Consider the following 20,883-nt stretch of genomic DNA (forward strand, 5'->3'; position numbering starts at 1 on the left):
AAACCACAAACTATTTGGCCAAGGAAATCACCCCTTTGGTCATTCGATCCTTTGCATTCGAACATTTGCCCTAGAACCGTTTTCATGTGCAAGCCATGCAATGCTTCACTGATGCGTGTCTGCTGTGCAGGATGGTGGACATGTTGAGCAGACAGGGACTGTCCTCATCACCACACTTGCACCATACTCACATGCTAGTCACCCGGATGCCCCTCTGGTCCATGTTCCAGCTCACTGGCCCTTCTGCATGTAGCCTGTGTTGTCCTTCCTCTCAGCACTGGGACTATGTCATTGCATGAGTGACGTGCATGTGTCCCCTGCCTGCATGCGGGTACTCCACGTAGGCATGCTCCCTTGCCCCTCCACCCCCCCTGTACCACAATTTCACCATTGCACTGTTGTGCATCATCTTGCGGTACTGCAATGGCCTGTTCAATCCTCCTGTGTACATGCTAACTTCCACCAGCCAACCTGCCAGATACATGCAGTGGGGTACATCCTCTGTCCTTCATGCAGGGTGTCTCACTTGGACTGTGCAGATGGCAGATGCTCCGCAGGGACCTGATTGCCCATTCATGCTCAATGTGCATTCCATGCGTCCCCCTATGTGTCCTTGACTGGATGATCATTGTAGTACGTGTCCAGGGTGACCTACATTTCATGGCATTCCACCATCCATCCCATGGCCACTTTGGCCCAGTCCTGCATCACACACATGTTTAGGGTGTCCCAGTCTGTGTGGGGCCCAGTCCTCCCCCGGTTTCAGGCCCACTGACTCTGTCCAACTGGTGTAGTGGGTTTTGCACACATGGGTGTACTACTGAGGGTTGTCATGTGTCCTGCTCACTATCCCATCATCATCTGCTGTGTTGTCAGTTGACTCAGATGATGCCATTGATGCTAATCAACACTGGCTGCCAATACACAGGTCTCTGGTCACCCTTTTGCTACCATGCAAGGCATCCCTGGAATTTCACTTGGGGGGGCGGGGTTTGCTTGTAGCCATGCAACCCATTGCATGCACATTGCACTGCCTTCACGTGTTTTGATACACATCATGAAGTACTTGTTCAAGTAGATAGTGAGTAACGTACACATGTTCTGCACTGCATCAACCCATTTCTGAGCTATTTAACACCGTTCTGCATGCGTACTCACTGATGCAATGTCAAATTGACCAGGCATGCATGACACGTTCTCATTTGTGTGTGACATGTCTACTTCATGTGTTGGCTGTCTGTGTTATGTCCATGTGTGACTGTGTTATGTGCTTCTAACATGTGTGCTAATGTTTTCTTCTCTCCACTTTTCAGATGATGACGCAATGGAGGCAGAGGATGGTGTTGTCATGCCTAACACAGGGTTGTTATCACAACCGCAACCAGGCACAAGTGGGGGTCGTGGGGTGGTAGACCATGAGCACCCACGTGTGCTACAGTCCATCTTGTCTTTGGCTGGCAATGAGTCCAGCCCAGATGACCACTCTGACGAGCATGTCGAGTTGGATGCGCATCGGGTCCATACGTCAGGGTGGGTGATTCTGATGTGGACACTTCTCTTACCGTGACACCTGCACTGAGGGGCCACACAGTGGTGGGACCTCCGCCTGTGGTGGATCGGGATGCAGGGTCACCCTCCACACCAGTCGCTGATGTGCCTGGGGCATCACGTAGATGGGGCATGTAGTCGTGCAGCCGCGGGCGGTGCCAACCCAGTGAGGACGTCCGGTCCTTGGGTCCAACAGGTGTCAAGCCCAGCAACGTGGTGGCCGTGTGCCACTGAGGTATACTGAGTTGGAGCAAGACATGACTGCCAATTCAGAACATCAGCGGGCATCACTTGAAAACATCACTGTGAGCATGGAAAGTGTGGCCCAATCCGTGCTCCCCCTGCTAGGCAGGTGATTCTCCAGCGGCAGGTGGCGCAGTCCATGGCCCGCTCGCTCAGGCTGGGCATGGCGGCCTCTGACAGGGCACGCCGGGTTGAGATGTTGTCTCTGCGTCAAGCAATTACTGCTCACGCAGAGGCACACATGGAGGCCCTGAGGGCTGAGTATCAGTCCGTCAGATCAACTCTGGGTGCCCTCTTGACATCCCAGAGGGTGCGGTCAGAGGAGAGGTTTGAACAGCTTGAGTGTACCATCTCAGCTGAGCTACGTGCTTGCTGGGAGGTGCATCAGTTGTCCAGCCAGACCATGCTGGAAGAACTCTGTGTTACATGTGTTACCTTGCAAGAGGAAGCAAGTGTATCACGGGAGGTTCTGCATGCAGACCTCCGTGTCATTGCCGCACAGAACCAGGCTCACCCATCCGGCAGACTTGCTGCCGATGAGGGGCAAGCTGCGCCTAGGTGTGGTCAGGCTCCTGGCCCACGTCCTCCTATTCTGGATGAAGCAGACTCCGGCGACGAAATATCTTCCACACAGATCACGCGGTGCAGGAGTTGAGCCCATGGAGGGGTTTTTTTGCCTCCACATCATCGCATGTGGGTGTTGGGGTGCACCCTGTACCTCCCCTCTCCTGGGTGCCTCCCCCCGGGTCGTATGTGGCCATTTTTGATTTTTGATTTTAGTTTAGTTAGTTAATATCAACTATTTGATAGTAATTTTAATTAGGTTATGTAGGTTGTTCATTGTTAGTTTAATTAGTTAATATAGTTTAATAGTGTTTGTCTATTGTGCTTTCATGTGACAGTGTGGTGCTTTGTGGCTTTTGAAAGCACCCACTGCCTGTTCCAGCTGGGCCCTTCAAGCTTGTCTTGTATATGTGTTTGCAGCTTGGGGTCCTGACTCACATAGGCCACTCCTGCTTCCCTTATCCATGGGCTCGCTAGGATGGTTTGGTGTAACAAAATATTACACACGGGCTTTGGAATTGCCTCATAACTGTGGCCTGTCTGCTGCTGTACTACTTGTGTTAACACCCCTAGTGGGGATTGGTTGCATTTCATCCACCCGATGTCTGTTATGAATTTGGGTGTGTATGTGATTGTTTTATCCATTAATTGATGTGGATTGTGATGTATGTCATTTTCCTGCCTGTATATGTGCTCGGTGCACTGCATGCTGTAGACAGTAGCCTGCACCCTTGGCCTGTCAAAGTGACACTGATGGTGGGAGGAGTTTGGACGTAGCTCTGTAACCTGGCACTGTGACAATCAGCATGTAGACACACACACAGGGAACTTTCCAGCCTTATTGCTTTGTTTAATGCCCTTTCTGCAGGAAGATGAGCCTCCAGACTACCTTTGGCAGCAGACACAGGGACCAGTAATCTAGGAAACTGACCACGTTCATTGGTGCAGACGTGTGGATGTGTGCGCAAGCAGATGCACAGGGCTTGTGCTCAGACATCCGACAGAAGCAGACGTGTTTCCAGGAGCCCGGGCAAGGTGAGCAACACAAGGGCCCATGCCGCAGACTACCTTCCACCAAGCCACTTGCACATGGATGCTAAGTAGCACCAGTGCTGGGGAGCTTTGTCAGGCATTGTTGGAGAAGCACACAGTACAGCTGACATGCGTTGAGGGCCACATGGCAAGTGCCTTTGCAAGTTGTCAGGGGCACACGCAGGGGCCATCAAACATATCCTCAAGTTCCCCCTGCTCCATTGAAGCAGAGTAATTAGGGTAGTAGTGTTCCTAGCAAGGAACTGATACAGTGCACAGGGACGACCAGCGAGGCTCAGACTTGTGGTGAGTGCATGTCATTTGCATGTGCAAATTGCCACGTGCACTACCTATTTGAATCAGCGGCGGCCAGAACACAACTTGTACTGAAGTTGCACCTTGCTATACGTGTCTAGCAGCTCACAGAGGGACAATTGTATCATGTCTGATTATTGACTCATTGGTCTTCCATTTCCCGCGCAGCCACATGCGCCGGCCTTACTGCATTGACAGTGTCTGTGCCATCGGTGGGCCAAGCTAACGTATGGGTACATGGCAGCAGAAAGGGGTATTTGTTTGTGGAGAAGTCACTTACTTTGGGGCATGAATGGGGTTGTGTGTGTGTGTTGTAAACACACATTCAGATTAGTAACTCACGCTCTCTTTGCAGCATTGAAGTACTCCTGTTACCGGACCTGAGAGTGCGCAGCAGGAGGCCAGCACTCACCCCAGAGATAAGTGTCTCTTTGGCTTGCATTTGACTGATTTGGTACAATGTGCATGATGAACATGTTTTCTGTAATTGAGTGTGTGTTTTAGTGAATAGTTGTATTCAGAAGGTCACAGTGATGTGTAAGGGAGGGCCTTTTGATGTTGGACAGTTGGCTTGGCCTACAGTGTTTTGGGCACTCTGACATTGTAATTGTGGGGTACTATGTACATGACGTGTTGTGCTGCTCAATGCCTGTTCCTGTGTTGTCTTTACTTTTCAGGTGTCAGGGGATTGGTGTGGTTTGACATGCTGGGGTGTTCACATGGGCAATGTTCACATGTGATGTGTACAGGGCACTGAGGGTCACTTAATTTCACATGCATATATTGAGTGCATGTCCCTAATGACACACACAGTTGCGCGATGATCCACCACACGTACATCCACCCTTCCATGGCCACAGGTGCACACAGATTGCATTCTCAGGCCCACGGTGTCCATGCAGCACATGATCTATTACCACTTGAGTACCCTGTACATGCGTCATTTGGTGGTAGATTTCATTAGTCTTTTTCATGTGATGCTCAAGGTGTATCTGCAACACTATGGCTGATCAAAGTGCTGTGTGCTGAGCAGTGTGTTGCAGGAGACACACACAGCACACAGGTTCGGGAGTCGGGATTTTGCCATGCCCAATGTGCATGTGAACGGGTATTCAGTGTTGTGTTCATGCTACGACTGTTGGAAAGCATTTGTGTCTGACATTGTATGTGTGGGAGGTTGTTGGTCAGTCATTTCATCTGATTCCATGTCCGACATCATTGTCTCATGCCATTTTTCATGTATGACATGTCACTTTGTATATTATTGGTCATGGTTTGGCCTTTTGCTTTTGCATGCTATGTCATGGTGTTGCAGACAAGGGTGATGTGGTTTGGGAGGGTTTGGGTGACATACCAGAGATCGTGATGGACTGTTTTGCAGGGGTATGTGATACACGCCTTGCATGTGTTCCTTTTGGTCACACAGGATTGGTTATGTTTAAGTAACTAGGGATGCACACAATGTAGCACTTCTGTGGCAACATTCTCAGGGTGGTAAGGTTGTGACAGTTGACTGTCTCTTTGTCATCATCGATTGTCACCTGGTATGTGCCAGGACTATGTGCACTACGCAGGGTTGAGAGTTTAGGTGAAGAATGTGGCCACAAGCTGGATCCGGGCTGCCTCGCCACATGCCCTGTCCCCTCCCATGGGCAGCGCCTGTGCCTGTGGTTGTGGATGTGGGGGCACCACCATGTCCACCGGTACCTCCCGCCGTGTTGCAACATTGTGCAGGACACATGCTGCCACAATGATCCTGCACACTACTGGGGGTGCATATAGTAGCTGCCCACCAGAGCGGTCAAGTGAGCGGAAGTGTGACTTGAGCACTCCGAATGTGTGCTCCACTATGCCCCTGGTTGCAATATGGGCATCGTTGTATCTTACCTGGGGTGGTGTGGTGGGGTTCCGGATTGGAGTCATCATGTGGTTGCTCAGAGCGTAGGCACTGTCCCCTGGGGAGGTGATAATAGTTGAGATTATTAGGGTTTGGGTATTTGTCTGTGTGTGACTTGCATGCATGTGCAAAGGGATTTGTACTCACCTTCCCCCTTTTGGTGTGTGCGCGGACATTGTGCGCTATCCCTGTGAATGTCGCGCATGGCGTTATTGATGTTGCAATGACGTGTGCGCCTGTGTGCCACGCACGGGTTTGGCGCACATCCCGGGAAAAACACGCGCAGGGACTTCCATATTTGTTCCATGAATATGCCCCATAATGACATCCATCTGGACTCCCCTGACTCCTCAGGTCCTTTCTGCAACCTTTGCGACACTCTTGCCCTTTCTATCCTTCCTTCTGGCCCCACACACACAGCGGGCCACACCTTAGATGCTCTCATCTGTACTGGCATCCCTCTCTCTATCCCTCTTACCACCTTCCTCTCTTGGACTACCACTCTCTTCTCTCAACACACCTGAAGCTCTCCTCTCCTCTTACAACAATACACCCGGCCCAGCCACTTGGTTTCAAAGTCACCAGACCCATGAAAAAAGTGACAGCGGCTGCTTTTGCCTCCTCCTTCTCTCCTCCACCCACTCCTTCGGCTGACTCCCACCTTGACACAGCCCTTGCTAACCTCAATCACTCTATCTCCAACACTCTTGACATTGTTCCTGTCATGATGGTCTGACTGAAGCCTTCCAAAAGTGCAACTCTTGGTATGACTCCGACCTGGCTTCCCTTAAACGAAAGTGCAGGACAGCTGAGTAGAAATGGAATACGTCGGGCGATCCATCTGACAAACTGGCCTGCCACCTCCTTCAAAGGTATTATCGTCTCTGGATCCGCACCAAGAAATGAGTCTTTATTCAAGCCTGCATCTCCGCAGCATCAAACAACACGGCCAAACTTTTAAAAGTTTGCAATGAACTGGCCAATCCAGCAGCCTCTTCTTCTGTCACACCCACCCAGGACCTTTGCTCGGCTCTGGCTATACATTTCACCACAACAATCCAAGACATACTTTCCACCCTCTCTCCCTCAGCACAGCACAAACCAAAACTGGATCCTCCCTTGGTCTCCCCTCCTCTTACTCTCTCCTCTCTTTCGCCCGTCACACCGGATGAGATCACCCGACAAGTCTGATCTATGAAGGCTTCATCCAAACAGGTGGACCCCTGCCCCTCCAAAACCATTAAAGACAACATCGACTCCCTCGCCCCAGCCTTGGCTGATCTCTGCAATCTCTCCTTTGCCACTGGATATTTCCCAACTGCCCTGAAGTGCTCCCTTCTGCACCCTCTGCTAAAAAAAACCTCTTCCTACCCCTCTATTCCGGCAAACTACCACCCTATCTCCATCACTCCCTTCTTGGGCAAGCTCCTGGAGATAGTGGCTATCCCTCAGCTGATCCTCAACACTGAATCTATTGGCTCCTTCCACAACCATCAATCTGCCTTTAGAGCATCCAGAGGCACAGAAACTGCTCTTCTGAATACCCGGGAAGACCTGTTCTCAAACCTTGACACTAACACCCCGTCTATCCTCATTCTCCTTGACCTCTCCTCTGCCTCCGACATGGTTAACCACAACATCCTGGTCGCACGTCTCTGTGACACCCTGGGAATTACAGGTCGGGCCCTGGCATGGTTAACTTCCTTCCTCTCTGACCGCCCATCCCAGGTGGAACTCGAGCCTTTCACTCGACTGTCATTTTCTCAATATGTGGTGTTCCCCAGGGATCTAACCTATTCCCCTGGGTTTTCAACGTCTATATGGCTGCCCTGACACATGTGATTGCCACTTTCACCTCTAACTTCCAGTGCTACACGGATGACACGCAACTATCTTTCAGGCTACCCCCAGCCGCCACCTCCTCCTCACTCATATCTGACTGTCTATCTGCTATTCAGTCTTCGTGTGCTGCAAATGACCTCTGCCTCAACGCCACTAAACTGAGATCATTTGCATCAGGACCCCTGCTCCCGTATTCCCACTTTCGCTCTGGCCGGGCTCCCTTGGCCCTGCGCCTTCACCCATCTGCGAAGCAAGAAACCTTGGGGTGATCTTTGACTCCACTCTCTCGTTCACCTCTCACATTTCAGACATCTCTAATAAGTCTAACTATTAGCCTCACCTCCTCAGAGGAATTCTACCTTTTTTCACTTTCCCCCAGAGCCCTGGTTCTCTCCAGGCTGGACTGTTGAAACAGCCTCTTCCTCAACCTCCCTTTTTCTGCCCTGTGCCCTCTGCAACTTATCCAGAACAGAAACACAAGACTTATCCTTGGCCTCAAGCCCATGGACCTCATCTGTCCAGTGCTGAAATCCCTACACTGGCTCCCCGTGGCTGTAAGGATCACATTCAAGACTGTAGGAGGTTTTGTCTTATTGGGGCAAATTCGGGATTTGGCGGTATTTTCTTACCGTGATATTTTGGTGGTACACTGGTGGTAAACTGGCCTTACATTTAGAGATTGTTTAGTGTTACCCTATTTTGGTGATAATATAGTTTTCTCTTGTGTTGGTGGTAATTTTAGTGGTATCTTACTTTGTGGTATTTTCAGAATGACCTTATTTTTGTGCTATAGTGGTGAGCATGGCTTTTTCTACTACAGCCCCATCATAAAACAAATCATTCATCTCTATTAGAATATCTCTTGGTCGCCTGTAGAGAACCCCCCCAGACCTATCACCCTTAGACAACCCAGTGAGTTTATTCAGAACACAACCTATTGTGTGTGGCTGGTATTACTGGCTTATTTACATTCAGTAATCTATGTGTCTCATCTGACACTGCCTTCTTTTCAGCATGAAAATAAGGACTCACTCACAACACCTACACACACCTTCCTATCTTACAGGTATTTATTCACTTTTCCTTTCTTGCTATTTTAGCTACAGTGGTAAATTAGCAAATGCTTTACCGCTCTGGTATAAACATCAAATCCTTGTGACTCCCCTGTGTAGAAATGATTCACAGACGCATGAAATGACACTAAAATCCGAGCCTTTGTTTTTGGTACACTCTGTATTATATAACCATTATAATCAGAAACACATCTTACCACATGATATCACAGCATTGAGCCTACAAAATATGAAAGAGAACAGAAAACAACAGGCACATTGCACACAAAAAAACTAATTTGGTGTTCTGCACTTTTAAACATGGAGAAAGATGAACAAGCAGTATTATTTGTTTGTTCTAACTCCTTGCACTGCCAACAAATTATGTAATCTCCCATTCATTCTCTTTCCTCACTTGGCACTAACTCATCCAGGCCAGTGAAGTTTGAAGCTCTCGTTATAAGGACCTGATCTGCATGACCTCGCCATTCTGCAGACCCAGTGCTAAGGACTCCTTCGCATCAAAGCCAGCAACTCAACCTCTTTGTGTGGGAAGCTCCCAGCTGTTTTAAGTTTGTAGCCAGCGCTCACACCCACATGGAGTCCAGCAGCATTTATTATGTAGCACTGTCTGTATCTCTGTCCCAGCTCGATCTGAACTCTTCCCCCTGCCTTATTCCTTAAGAAAACTCCTCCTGCCTATCACCCTTAGGTCAGCCCTCTATTGACGTGGCCCATTCACCTCCAATTTCTACCAATCAGAATAAAATAATGTGTCCTGTACCAGCCCTTGTTTTTCAAGACAATGAAGATTTCAGCCCTGCAAAGCAACTGTTTCTATTTGTCTTCCTGCCAGTGGCATATTTCTGCTCTCCGCGGAAAACACTCACATGGAATGAATTTCAGAGTGTGCATCTCTTCATTTTAAAATGAAGTGGATTTTAAACCGTGCATGTAAAAATATAGAATACATTTCATTGCACACAGAAACTGCATTAATGTTAGAGGGATTGGCGTTAATATATTAGTAATGCACTTAGTACAAGGTTAATTAATTATGTATTTCTAATGCAGTTCGCACACATGAAAACATCCAATTTGTAAAAATATGCACCTCTTCATTTTAAAATGACAGCAAACTGTGCTAAAACATTTTACTAAAGGAATGAAAAAATGCCTTCTGGCTGTTACTGAAAACTGCTTTGCACCTATTTTGCACCTATTGTGCACCTATTTTGTAATGGCTGCATTTAGACATTGGATACTGCCCAATTATTCTTACATATACATACCCTCCTTTTTCTGACAATTATAACCAACACGCCTATAATTGGAAGAAACACACACCACATTTTAAAATGAAATGCATGCACATTGGGAAATCTCTCATTCCCCATTGTTGCTAGTAGTATAATCAACATCCTCATCTTTATAGACTAAACAATCAGCCATCCGCCCATCACCATCACCAACAGTGCCAAACACACCATAGTGTGTTCCACCCAGGTTCCCCAGTTAAACATATTTACCTCCATTACACCCAGACTACTAACAGTAATGTTATTTTTACTGAGATTCATCTTAATGGTGTGCTTTTCCTTATGACTTAACAAAAATTATACATCTGGGTCAATCGGGAACAAGTCCCTTTCCAAAAATTCAATGTTTTCCACTTGGCTTTCCCAGATATGAAATGCCCTATCGAGACAATTGTATCTTTCGGAACCTTTAGATAAAATACATTATATTTCAACTGCTTGACAACAAATGTCCCATGATTCAAATGGGTAATCGTATAATTCTTCAAAGAGGTGCTGACCAACCACCTATTTTTAACCAGCTTAGCTTGTGATAATTCCTCACTACCCGAATTGCTAATAACCACTTCACAGCCCCCTGATACACCTGGGTCAGGTTTCTAACCACAGATAGCATCTGCAGCATCAGGAACAAATGGTTTGGATGGACGCATGTAATTTTGTTCTTTAAACCTTAAACATGTGTCCAGATTTGGGATCAAGTAAACCTCAGATTCCCATGACTGAAATGCCACCACCTCTGGAGTTCTGATTCTTATGTATTTCCCATCTTGCCAAAATCCCACATTTTGCACCCATTTAGTTTGGTAAGTAGATTCAGGAGCTATAGATGGGTCACATAACAAGAATCCAATTTCCATTCTTTCTAAATTCACATATAGGGTCATTGCACTGCCCATTTCAAACACAAATTTTACTTGCATTGTTTCTATTTCTCTTTGAGTAATTCTCGCCATCATCTGATGAACAATTTCCTGCGAAACAAAGTATAACTGTATATGTCCTCAAATTAATTGGGAAATTGAAGTTTGAACCTCTCCCAAATATATTGTTAACAACTTATCAAGAGGATTTACTATATTCATAATATCACTTAACACCCGGTCATGTTTAATCACTTTTGTACTGTGTTGCAGAATTTCAGCCTGCTCATTTTTTTTTTAACCTTTTGTTTATTGGCAGAAAGTTGAGACAGGTATAGCACATAGTACACAGAGATACACAGGAATCATAACATCACATTTAGGCATTACATCATGCATTTTCCAGGACAGCACAGAATGGGGGGAGGAGGATTGACAGCCCAGGGGAGCGCAAGGTTCTCCATACTTATGATGAGTAGGGCGTGCCCGGCGGGGGTGGGGGGGTGGAGCTCCACTCAACCCCGTTTCTATTGTTCAGATAGCTGCAGAATTTTTCTGGGGCTGGATGATATAGGTAGGGATCCAAAATACTCTTCTTCACACCTTTGTACCCAGGTGTGGGCTATCAGCCACATCTCTAGGGTGGGGGGGTGGTGCTTCCAACATTGTAATATACATTTTTTAGTGACAATTGCACTTACATTCAAAATTGTTGACATTTTCATTGCATTTTCTCCAGGCCATATCCCGAACAGCAGGGCCAGTGGATCAAGGTCTAGTGGGGACCCAATTATGTCTGAGAGCGCTTTCCTTACCTCCATCCAAAACTCACTCAGCGCAGTACAGGACCAAAACATATGTATATGATCTGCCTCTTCAGATTTACATTTCGGGAATGTGTGAGTCGGGGTGTGTGTGAATTTTGCAACTCTGTGCGGTGTATAATAAAGTCTGTTGAGGAGTTTATACTGTATGCAGCGGAATCTAGCGCTGAGGGAGACTTTGCGCGTGTGTGCACACATTTTGTTCCACATTCCTTCAGTGATTTCCATTTCCAACTCTCTAGCCCATGCCTCCCGTGGTTTGAGGGATGCATTTTCTAGTTTTTCCAGCTGCATTCTATATAGGGAGGATATTATGCCCCTGCCGCCTGTAGGGTTTGCTATGTATTGGAGTTCGGGAGAGTCTGGGTGCTTGTCTGGGTAGGAGGGCCACATTACATGGACCGCCGCTCTTAGCCTGAAGTATTGTAGTAACTCAAGTGCTGAATTGGAGTGTTCAGGCAGCCACGTTTGAGGGGTGATAAATTTACAGTCGGGGTATAGATCAGTTAGTGCTCGATAGCCTAGGTTCTCCCAGTGTCGCAAGAACTGCTGATCGTGCGTGGGGGAGTGTCCTGGGAATTGCCATATGGGAAGCCACTTATAATATGGGCGATGCTCTTGTTTCAAATTCAAAATCCTATTCCATGCTCTGATCGTGGTGGCAACAGGGTTTAAAGGGGCATCAGTCTACAACGTGTGGTGTAGTTACAGGGTCATGATGTTGGTCCAGTCACCAGCCAGTTGCTCTAATTTGACATGAAGGGGCGGATTAGAGTGTGCATACCAATGCATGGAGCGTTGGGCCTGTGCCGCGATCCAGTAGAGTGTTAGGTCTGGGGCTGTGAAGCCCCCTTTTTCATAGGGTGGGGTCATATGTTGCCACTTCTTGCGGACAGCACCAGAATGCCAGAGGATTGAGCACACGCAGAGTGGAGCCTATTGAAGTATTGCTTCCCGGGCCACACCGGTATGTTGGCAAAGATATAGAGGAGCTTGGGGACCGCAATCATTTTGACTAGGGACAGTCTGCCCGCCAGGGACAGTTGGAGGTTGCGCCATTTGAGCATCTTGGATTCAATGAGCTGTGCTGTTGTCTCGTAGTTATCTGTCAGTAAGGAGGCTTTGGTTAGTGAAACTTGCACCCCTAGGTACTTGATGCCGCCTGGGGACCAGCGTAGGGGAAATTCACATGACGGCTGTTGAGTTGCCGCCGTGAGAGGGAATATTTCAGATTTAGAATAGTTGATGGTAAAGCCTGAGTACATGCCTATTTTTGTTATGTCACAAATGATCGGGTCTAGGTATGTGGAGGGGTTCAGACATACAGGAGTATGTCATCAGCATACAGTGAGATGATTTCCAGCGTATCTTGTAAGCAAATACCTTGGTGGGTGTGGCGATCCCTGATGTGTTCTGCCATGGGTTCAATGGCGAGCGCAAACAGGATGGGGGAGAACGGACATCCCTGGCGGGTACCCCTGTGGAGCGCGAAGGGAGAGGAGACAATGGAGTTGACGAGCACCCTGGCCATTGGGCCTGTGTATAGCAATTTTATATAAGAGATCATATTAGAACCTACTCCCATTTTTTCCAGCACAGCCCATAGGTATTGCCATGAAACCATGTCGAATGCCTTCTGGGCGTCTAGCGTGACCGCCACTGCTTCTGTCTTCGGGTCAATTCTGGACATCACATTAAATAGACGGTGGATATTGAGTGCAGTAGAGTGGCCAGGGACAAATCCACTTTGGTCTGCATGGACCAGGTGGGGCATAAATGGAAGGAACCTGTTCGCTATTATTTTGGCACAGATTTTCATGTCCGTGTTGATAAGCGATAAGGGCCTATAGGAACCACATTCGTCTGGGGGTTTCCCTGGTTTGGGGAGGACGGTGATTAGGGCTTCCCTTAGGGAGGGGGGAAGGGTAGCTAACCGGAGTGGTTCAGTCCAGACCCCATACAGTATGGGAGCTAGGATGACAACATGTTCCTGGTAGAACTCAGATGTGAGCCCATCAGGACCCGGGGCCTTGTTCTTTGGAAGGTCTGAGATTACCTGGACTATCTCATCCAAGGTGAACGGGGCATCAAGTTGTTCCTTAGTGATTTGGGAGATGAGGGTCATAGGGATGCGTTCTAGCAGGTCATCTAGGTCATGGGCTGTCAGTTCCGGCTGGGGGCCATATAGCCTGGCATAAAAACTAGCAAAGGTGTCAATGATTGCTTGGTCAGACCAGTATCGTAGGCCTTGTTCATCTATCACGCTATCTATTCGGGTCCTGCCGCCCTCTGCACGCAATAGCTTGGCCAGAGTTCTTCCAGGTCTGTCACCCTCCCCATACCTTCGTGCAGCCACAGGGCGAGCGTAGTACTGCACCTCGCTCAGGGCGTGGGATTCAAAAAGTTCTAGTTCTGTTCTAATTTTGGCTAGGATTGCTGGAGCTGGCGCGGAAGCGTGTTCTTGTTCTAGAGTTTTTAGCTTGGTTTCAGAGCTATTTAGGGACTGCCTTATGGCTTTGAGGACCCCTGTCTTCCTTGAGATGCACATCCCTCTTATGTATACTTTAAATGCCTCCCAACGGGTTCCCTCGGGTGTGTCTTGCGAGTTGTTTCTCTCAAAAAATATGTTTATACTCGATAGGATCTCGACTTAAAAACAATGTCAGATAGAGCCTCAGATTTAAAGCGCCAGGCGGGGCGGGTGGCCAGAGTATTGCCCAGTTGGATCTGCAGTAACACGTGGGAGTGGTCAGAAAGCGTGCGTGCTAGGATCTTGTCATCTGTCACCTTGCCCACCTGGCACCCCGACAGTAGGAACGTGTCTATTCTTGAAGAGCTGTTGTGTACTGTCGAGTAGAAAGTGTAATCTCTATCATGGGATGGAGCGTTCTCCACACATCGTGTAAGTTAGGGAATTCATTAGTGTAAGGAGTCGTTTGGCAGCTCGAGGCATGACCCTGCGGGTAGTGGTTGTTCTGTCCAGGACATTGGGGGTCATTACAACCCAGGCGGTAAGTACGCCAACTTTACCACCATGGTGTAAACTATGTTTACACCATGGTGAATGGCGGATTTACCGCCCCATTCCAAGGTGAGTGGGGCGGTAAATCCCCATTTACCATTTCACCCTTCCCCATTCCCATTTTTGCCCCATAGGGCATAATGGGAGTGGGGAAGGCGCTAATTACGCCACCGTAAATTACGGTGGCGTAATTAGCACCAAGGCGGTTTAGCGCCATGGATTTTAACGGCTGCTAAAAGCAGCCATTAAAATCGGAATCAGGGGTTAAGGGTTAACGACGGCGTTAACCCTTAACGCCCGGGTTGTAATGTCACCCCCCCCCATATAATGGGAACTTCCACATATCTCATACGGATGGCAATCATGGCATCTATGAATTCAGGGGAGTCGATGTTGGGACCGTATGAGTTCACGAGCAAGCATTCGTCATTAGCCAGAGTGCAATGGAGGATCACATATCTACCTTCTGTGTCAATGTGAGATGTGTGGAGTGTGAACTTCACTGATTTGTGGATGAGAGTCAGGATTCCCCTGGATTGAGTGGAGAATTGGGTATAGAATCTGTTAGGGCCCCAGGAATGTGCCAGGTTAGATGATAGGAGTTTCAGAGCATGTGTCGCCTGCAATAGGAGTACCTTGATCCCATGTCTTTGTGCATACGCTGTGATCCTACGGGATTTTGTGAAATTTGTCAATCCCCGAACATGCCACGTTAACATTTTAATAGCCATACTAACACTTTATGGGATATCTCAAATAGAGGACTTGTCTCTGTCCACAACCATGTGTGCTGCGGTGGCGTGGAGAATGCTGGCAATTCATGGAACATACCAATAGAAGAATCCAGCTCTGATTACCATCATCTGTGCTGTGGAGGCGTAACCATGCCCCTTTTCCGAACCAGTCATCACCTTTCTGCTGATTTTCGTAAAAATTTCCCCAACTAAGCCACCCCCCACCCTCACCACCCGGTATGAACTAGCAGTGTGAAAGCACCCTCCCCTGGAGCGACCAACTACGTGCCGTCCCCAACTTGGCGATGCTCGGTTTACACCCACCGTAACAGCAATATCAGGTTGCCGTATCAAACCTGGCCACTCCGACCCGTTTGCCCAACGGGGCAAAACTGAAAACAAAGCAGAAAAACTAGTATTGCAATTGCAGTGGGGGTCGCCACTACCGTCTACCCAATTAAGCAAGTAGTGCGGCGCGAATGGCGCCTCTAGAGCAGCATTGGGGTTACAATGTATTTTTACATTGAAAAAAATAATGATGGATGGTAGCAAGTGAGGAGGGATGTGGTCTCACTTAATACATTGGAGGTGTAAGGGACCTCAATCATTGTGCATCAAGTTGTTTACAGGTTCTTCTAGTGGGATCTGTGATTCAATGAATTTGACTGCTTCATCCGGGACGTGAAAAAGTATAGCTTATTATGGTAGGTGAATTTCAGACGTGCCGGAAATAACATTGCATATTCGATTTTCCTCTCTCGAAGCATCTTCTTCACCCCGTTAAATTGTCTGCGCTCCGCCTGGACCCCCACAGAGAAGTCCGGGAAAATTCTCATGATTTGCGAGTCCATTCTTAGTTCGCCCTTCCCCCGTGCAAGGCGCAGTATATGGTCTCTGTCTCTATAGCTAAGGACCTTCGCTATTATTGGCCTAGGAAAGTCACCTGGCTTGGGGCGGGGTGCGAGTGAGCAGTGCGCACGTTCGATTGTGAAGAATGGTGAAAGCAGAGGGTCACCAAGGAGCTCTTTGAGGAGAGTCTCGACCACCAGTTCCATGCGGCCCCTGAGTGCAGACTCCGGTACCCCCACAATGCAGATATTGTTTCTGAGTGACCTCGATTCCAGATCGTCGCACTTGGTCTTGACACTTTTCATGTCGCACACTAACACTGACACAGTATTTTGGAGGGTGAGTACATTGTCTTCATTTGCCCCAATTCTTGTCTCAGCCTCGGTAATCCTGGGGCTGTGTTGGTCTAACTTCGATCTAAGTGAGGCCACATTCACATTTATATCATCTAGCTTTTCGTGAAAGGAGGCAAAGTTCTTTGCCATGGACTCCATCATCACCATTAGGTTGGGCTGGGGGGATCCAGTGGGGTCTCCATGTCAGCGTCGCTCAAAGAGGTGGCGCCTCGCTCCATCCTGGGTGTCAGCTTGGTAAACTTGTGAATGGCCCCCTTCCTGGCCGCCCCGCAAGACTTGTTGGGCATCTCGAGGTTAAGTGGAATTGTGTGTAGATATAATAGATGAGTTGGCGCTGCCTGCGCAGTCTGGGAAAAAAGGTCTGAAAGGCCCCGTGGGTAGCAGATCTAGGTGGCGCCAGGGGTGGACACTGTGCAGGCGAGCGAGGGCGTTGGAGCACTTTCTGTAGGATCTATATTCCAAGGCCCCGGTGGGTGCACAAAGTCAGGGGCAGGACACTGGGCAAGGTCCCGCGGATCCACAGGGGGACCGGCCAGTCAGCCCGCAAAAGGTGCAATGGTTCGCAGCAACAAGGGGGCAGGGTGTGAGGACTGGGCCCTAGCCCCTTCCAGGCCAATGATGGTGCAGTCTGGGTGGTGATAGGTGCCCCCGACAAGACCAGGGTAGCGCCAGGGGCCCCCCTCAGATATATGCAGAATATTGCGCGCTTGATGGTCCCAGCCACATGGGCTGAAGTTTATAATAGCAGCCCTGCAGGAGGCACAGGCCCGTTGTGTACTGGGATGGACCCAGGGATCCAGCAGTGGAGTCCACGGCATGCGGTGGAGCAGCGTGGCCCAGTTGCAGCCCCACCATCCAGGTGCAGGAGCGGGGGGGCGCGTGTTCAAGTAGCATGCAGTTGTAGCAGTATTACGGGGGGGACGCCGTAATACTGCTACAACTGCATGCTACTTGAACACGCGCCCCCCCGCTCCTGCACCTGGATGGTGGGGCTGCAACTGGGCCACGCTGCTCCACCGCATGCCGTGGACTCCACTGCTGGATTCCTCACCTCAGGCTTCGGCGATCCGGGTAATGTGTATGCCAGGCTCACAGGCAGGCAGGGCGGCCACAGTGCCCCCGGCAGCCGGAGGCGCGGTCGCGGATCACCGCCGCCAGCCGCCCACAATGTCGGGTCGAGAAGCCTCGCAAGGGGGCACGGGAGCCGGCGCCAGTCTGGAGCCCACAGAAGCGTGCGGCCAGGCAGAGCGCGCACCAAGCACTCCGGCAGGGCGGGGCACAGCTCGGCGGCCCGCAGTGTTCCCAGGGCCGGAGGAAGGAGGAAGGGGCTCACGGCTGACTCCGCAGCAGGGGCCTCTCTGTAGTGTTGCCAGGCATCCGCAGCAGAGGGCACAAAAGCTTGGGTATATCACAGCCCGGGGCAGGCGCCGCACCGCCCCCGTGGCCTGGATGTCAGGGTGCCGCGACTCGGCCCCAGTAGCCCGATTTTCCCGGAAAATGGCTGTGGGTGTAGCGCAATGTCAGTGCTACAGCTGACAAGTGTTTCTCTTGCAGGATTTGGTCTTTTGCCGCCAATGTAGTTTGATACAGGATTGCTGGGCACGGAGCTCCACTCCTAAGCAGCCATTTTGACGGCTGCTCAACAGCACCCCCCAGCCTGCTCATTTTTACTTGCTCATCCAATTCACCTCTAATTCCATCCAAAGCCTTTTGGATCATGTCCAGATCATGAGTCAATTGCTGTGCTTTGGGACTCAATGTCCCTACTGAAATTGCATTAGCTGTAGACATTGTAGTGCCTACTACATGCCCAATAATAGACATCACCAGAGAGAGACCACAAGCAATACTGCCCCTCTCTTTCCCCTCCTTATCTTTATATCCGCTGAATTCACAAAAGTCTTTTCCAATTGCTTTACAATGAGCCTCATTACGAGTCCGGCGGTAACCGCAGGGGTAAAACCGCCTGGTTACCGCCGGACTCGTATTACCATTCCGCCTCCGTGATTCCCGGAATTACCGGGGCATTACAACCCCGGTTTTCCGGGAATCACGGAGGCGGAATGGTGTTAATCCCCATTCTCATCGAGTCCTGTGGGACTCGATGGGAATGGGGATCATGGAAACACCGGCAGCATCTCGTAATGCTGCCGATGTTTCCTTGGCCGCTGCAGGCGGGCGGTCTAAAACCCGCCAGGTCAGACGTGGCAGGAACATCACCTCCCGCCTGCAGGAGTCGGGATCAGGCGGTCCGGAAACAACGCCACCGTTATTTCCGGACCGCCTCAGTTATAATGAGGCTGAATGTCTCTTATCGCCTGCTTAGCGTCCTCCTTTCTCAATTCTAGCCAATCTCTGGTCTGATCAGCAGTAATCATAGTTTTGTTAATAAATCTCTCAATCATATTGTCAGGGCTTATAGGGACATATACATTCTGATATATCAAACGCCTGTTAGCCATAATAAACACAGGTGCTTCCTCCACTGCAATACTAGATGCTGGTCTGTGCTCAATGATGACTTGTGCTCCCGTGGCTTTAAGACCCACCATAACCAGTGTGCTAATCATCCATGTTGCTGACGCTATTGTCATTGTCTTCCTTCTTGCAGGCTTTGTCTTCCCCCATCCAGGGCTTTCCTGGAACTTCCTTCCGTGGACTCCAGGAATCCATCATCTCTCGCGTCCTCCGGTCCTGCGACCTCCAACCCCTGCCAAGATGATAATTAATCGTATCTAAATCAAATAGAAAAGGAACAGATTAAGTACATTGCACAATACCAATTTTACCCTTTCTACTACCTGGCTAAAAACATAAATGTGGCCCAAAAATTATAATCCTTACTTTTAAATACCTGCAATTAAGCACATGTTATAAAGAAGAAGAAAAAACATAAATATCCCACCTTATTACACATTTCCAAAGACCTGCATGTATAATAACTTTATCACATTGTGCTAGAATATATTGATTTGACTCAGCAGTTTTCATAAACGCAGTGTCCAACTCTTTTTTAAATGTTTTTTTATTTTTTATTTTTAACATTGCTTTTCTTTTTTTATTTATTACTATATTACTATACAACTATATTAATAGTTTCTCATGAAATAAAATACCACCTATTTTATTATACATGCATCATATGTTTAACAGTTCTTCACTCATTCATTAACATACAAACTTATCGTGTTTTCATCAGTTATCTCACTGCTAGCTTTCTTTCCGATCCCGTCTCCACCTGCTCAAGTCTCTTTATTTCGTGCTTTAGATGACAGGGTTTAATTTGATTAACATGAACAAATATCTCTGTTGCTATTTCACCCTCTGTCTTCAAGATTTTATACACTACCGGGGACACTTTATCTATTATTTCAAAGGGATCTTCCCAAGCCGCAAGAAATTTTGAGTTTTTATGTTTACCTTTCCCGAAATTAAACTTATATACCCGATCACCTATTTTATACTCCTTCACAGATGTTTTTTTAATCATAGTAGGACTTTGCACTATCAGCAGCTCGTTCCAAATTTCACTGTACAAATGTAAATGCATGTTGTAAACGATTGCTCAGTTCTTCTACATTCTCGTGAACTGTAGATGCACTCACAAGTGTTTGCTCATGCGTCCTATATAATAAATGTTGTGGCAGTACCATTTTCCTTCCTGTCGACACCTCATGAGGACTGATACCTGTTGCTTTAGCAGGAGTCAGCCTATGGCCATCAACACTAAAGGTAATCGCAAATCCCAACTAGAACCTGCCTCCGCTACAAACTTCTTTAGTATCTCCACGACAGATCTATTGCAATGTTCAATATTCGCAGAAGAGGTGGGCCGACATGCGATGTGCAATTTCCTTTTTACCTCCAATATCTGTCACACCTTGCTCATTAAGGCTCTTGTGAAATGGCTTCCTCTGTCTGACTCAATTCTTTGTGGTAATCCAAATCTTGAAAATATGTGAATTACGAGCAATGTACCTGCTGTTTGTGGACTACAGTCTGGTGCAGGAATACATTATACCCATTTCAACATTAAACATACCACCATCAAAAGATAATGGTTTCCCCTACTCTATCTCTTTACAGGCCCTAGATAGTCGATTTGGAAATCCGACCATGGAAGAGTCAAACCTCTTTTCATTAATGGAGCTCTATGCATTGGTGAAGCAGGTTTAAATTGTGCACATACCAGACACCCTCTGGTATATAATTCCAAATCTTGGGGCATGTGTGGCCAGTAAGCATAATCTTTCATTATCTCTAAAGTTTTTTTGTGAACCTCTATGTCCTGCATTTATCGCATCATGTGCATGGTATAACATGAGCCCTCTGAATGAAAGATGTACCACCCAACGTATCTTCCCTATTATGGATTCCCTGATCATCAGACCATCCTGCAGTTTAATTCATTTTTGTTCTTTAA

The sequence above is a fragment of the Ambystoma mexicanum genome, chromosome 11, assembly GCF_040938575.1.
Source record: "Ambystoma mexicanum isolate Mex_15411 chromosome 11, UKY_AmexF1_1, whole genome shotgun sequence".
Lineage (NCBI taxonomy): Eukaryota > Metazoa > Chordata > Amphibia > Caudata > Ambystomatidae > Ambystoma > Ambystoma mexicanum.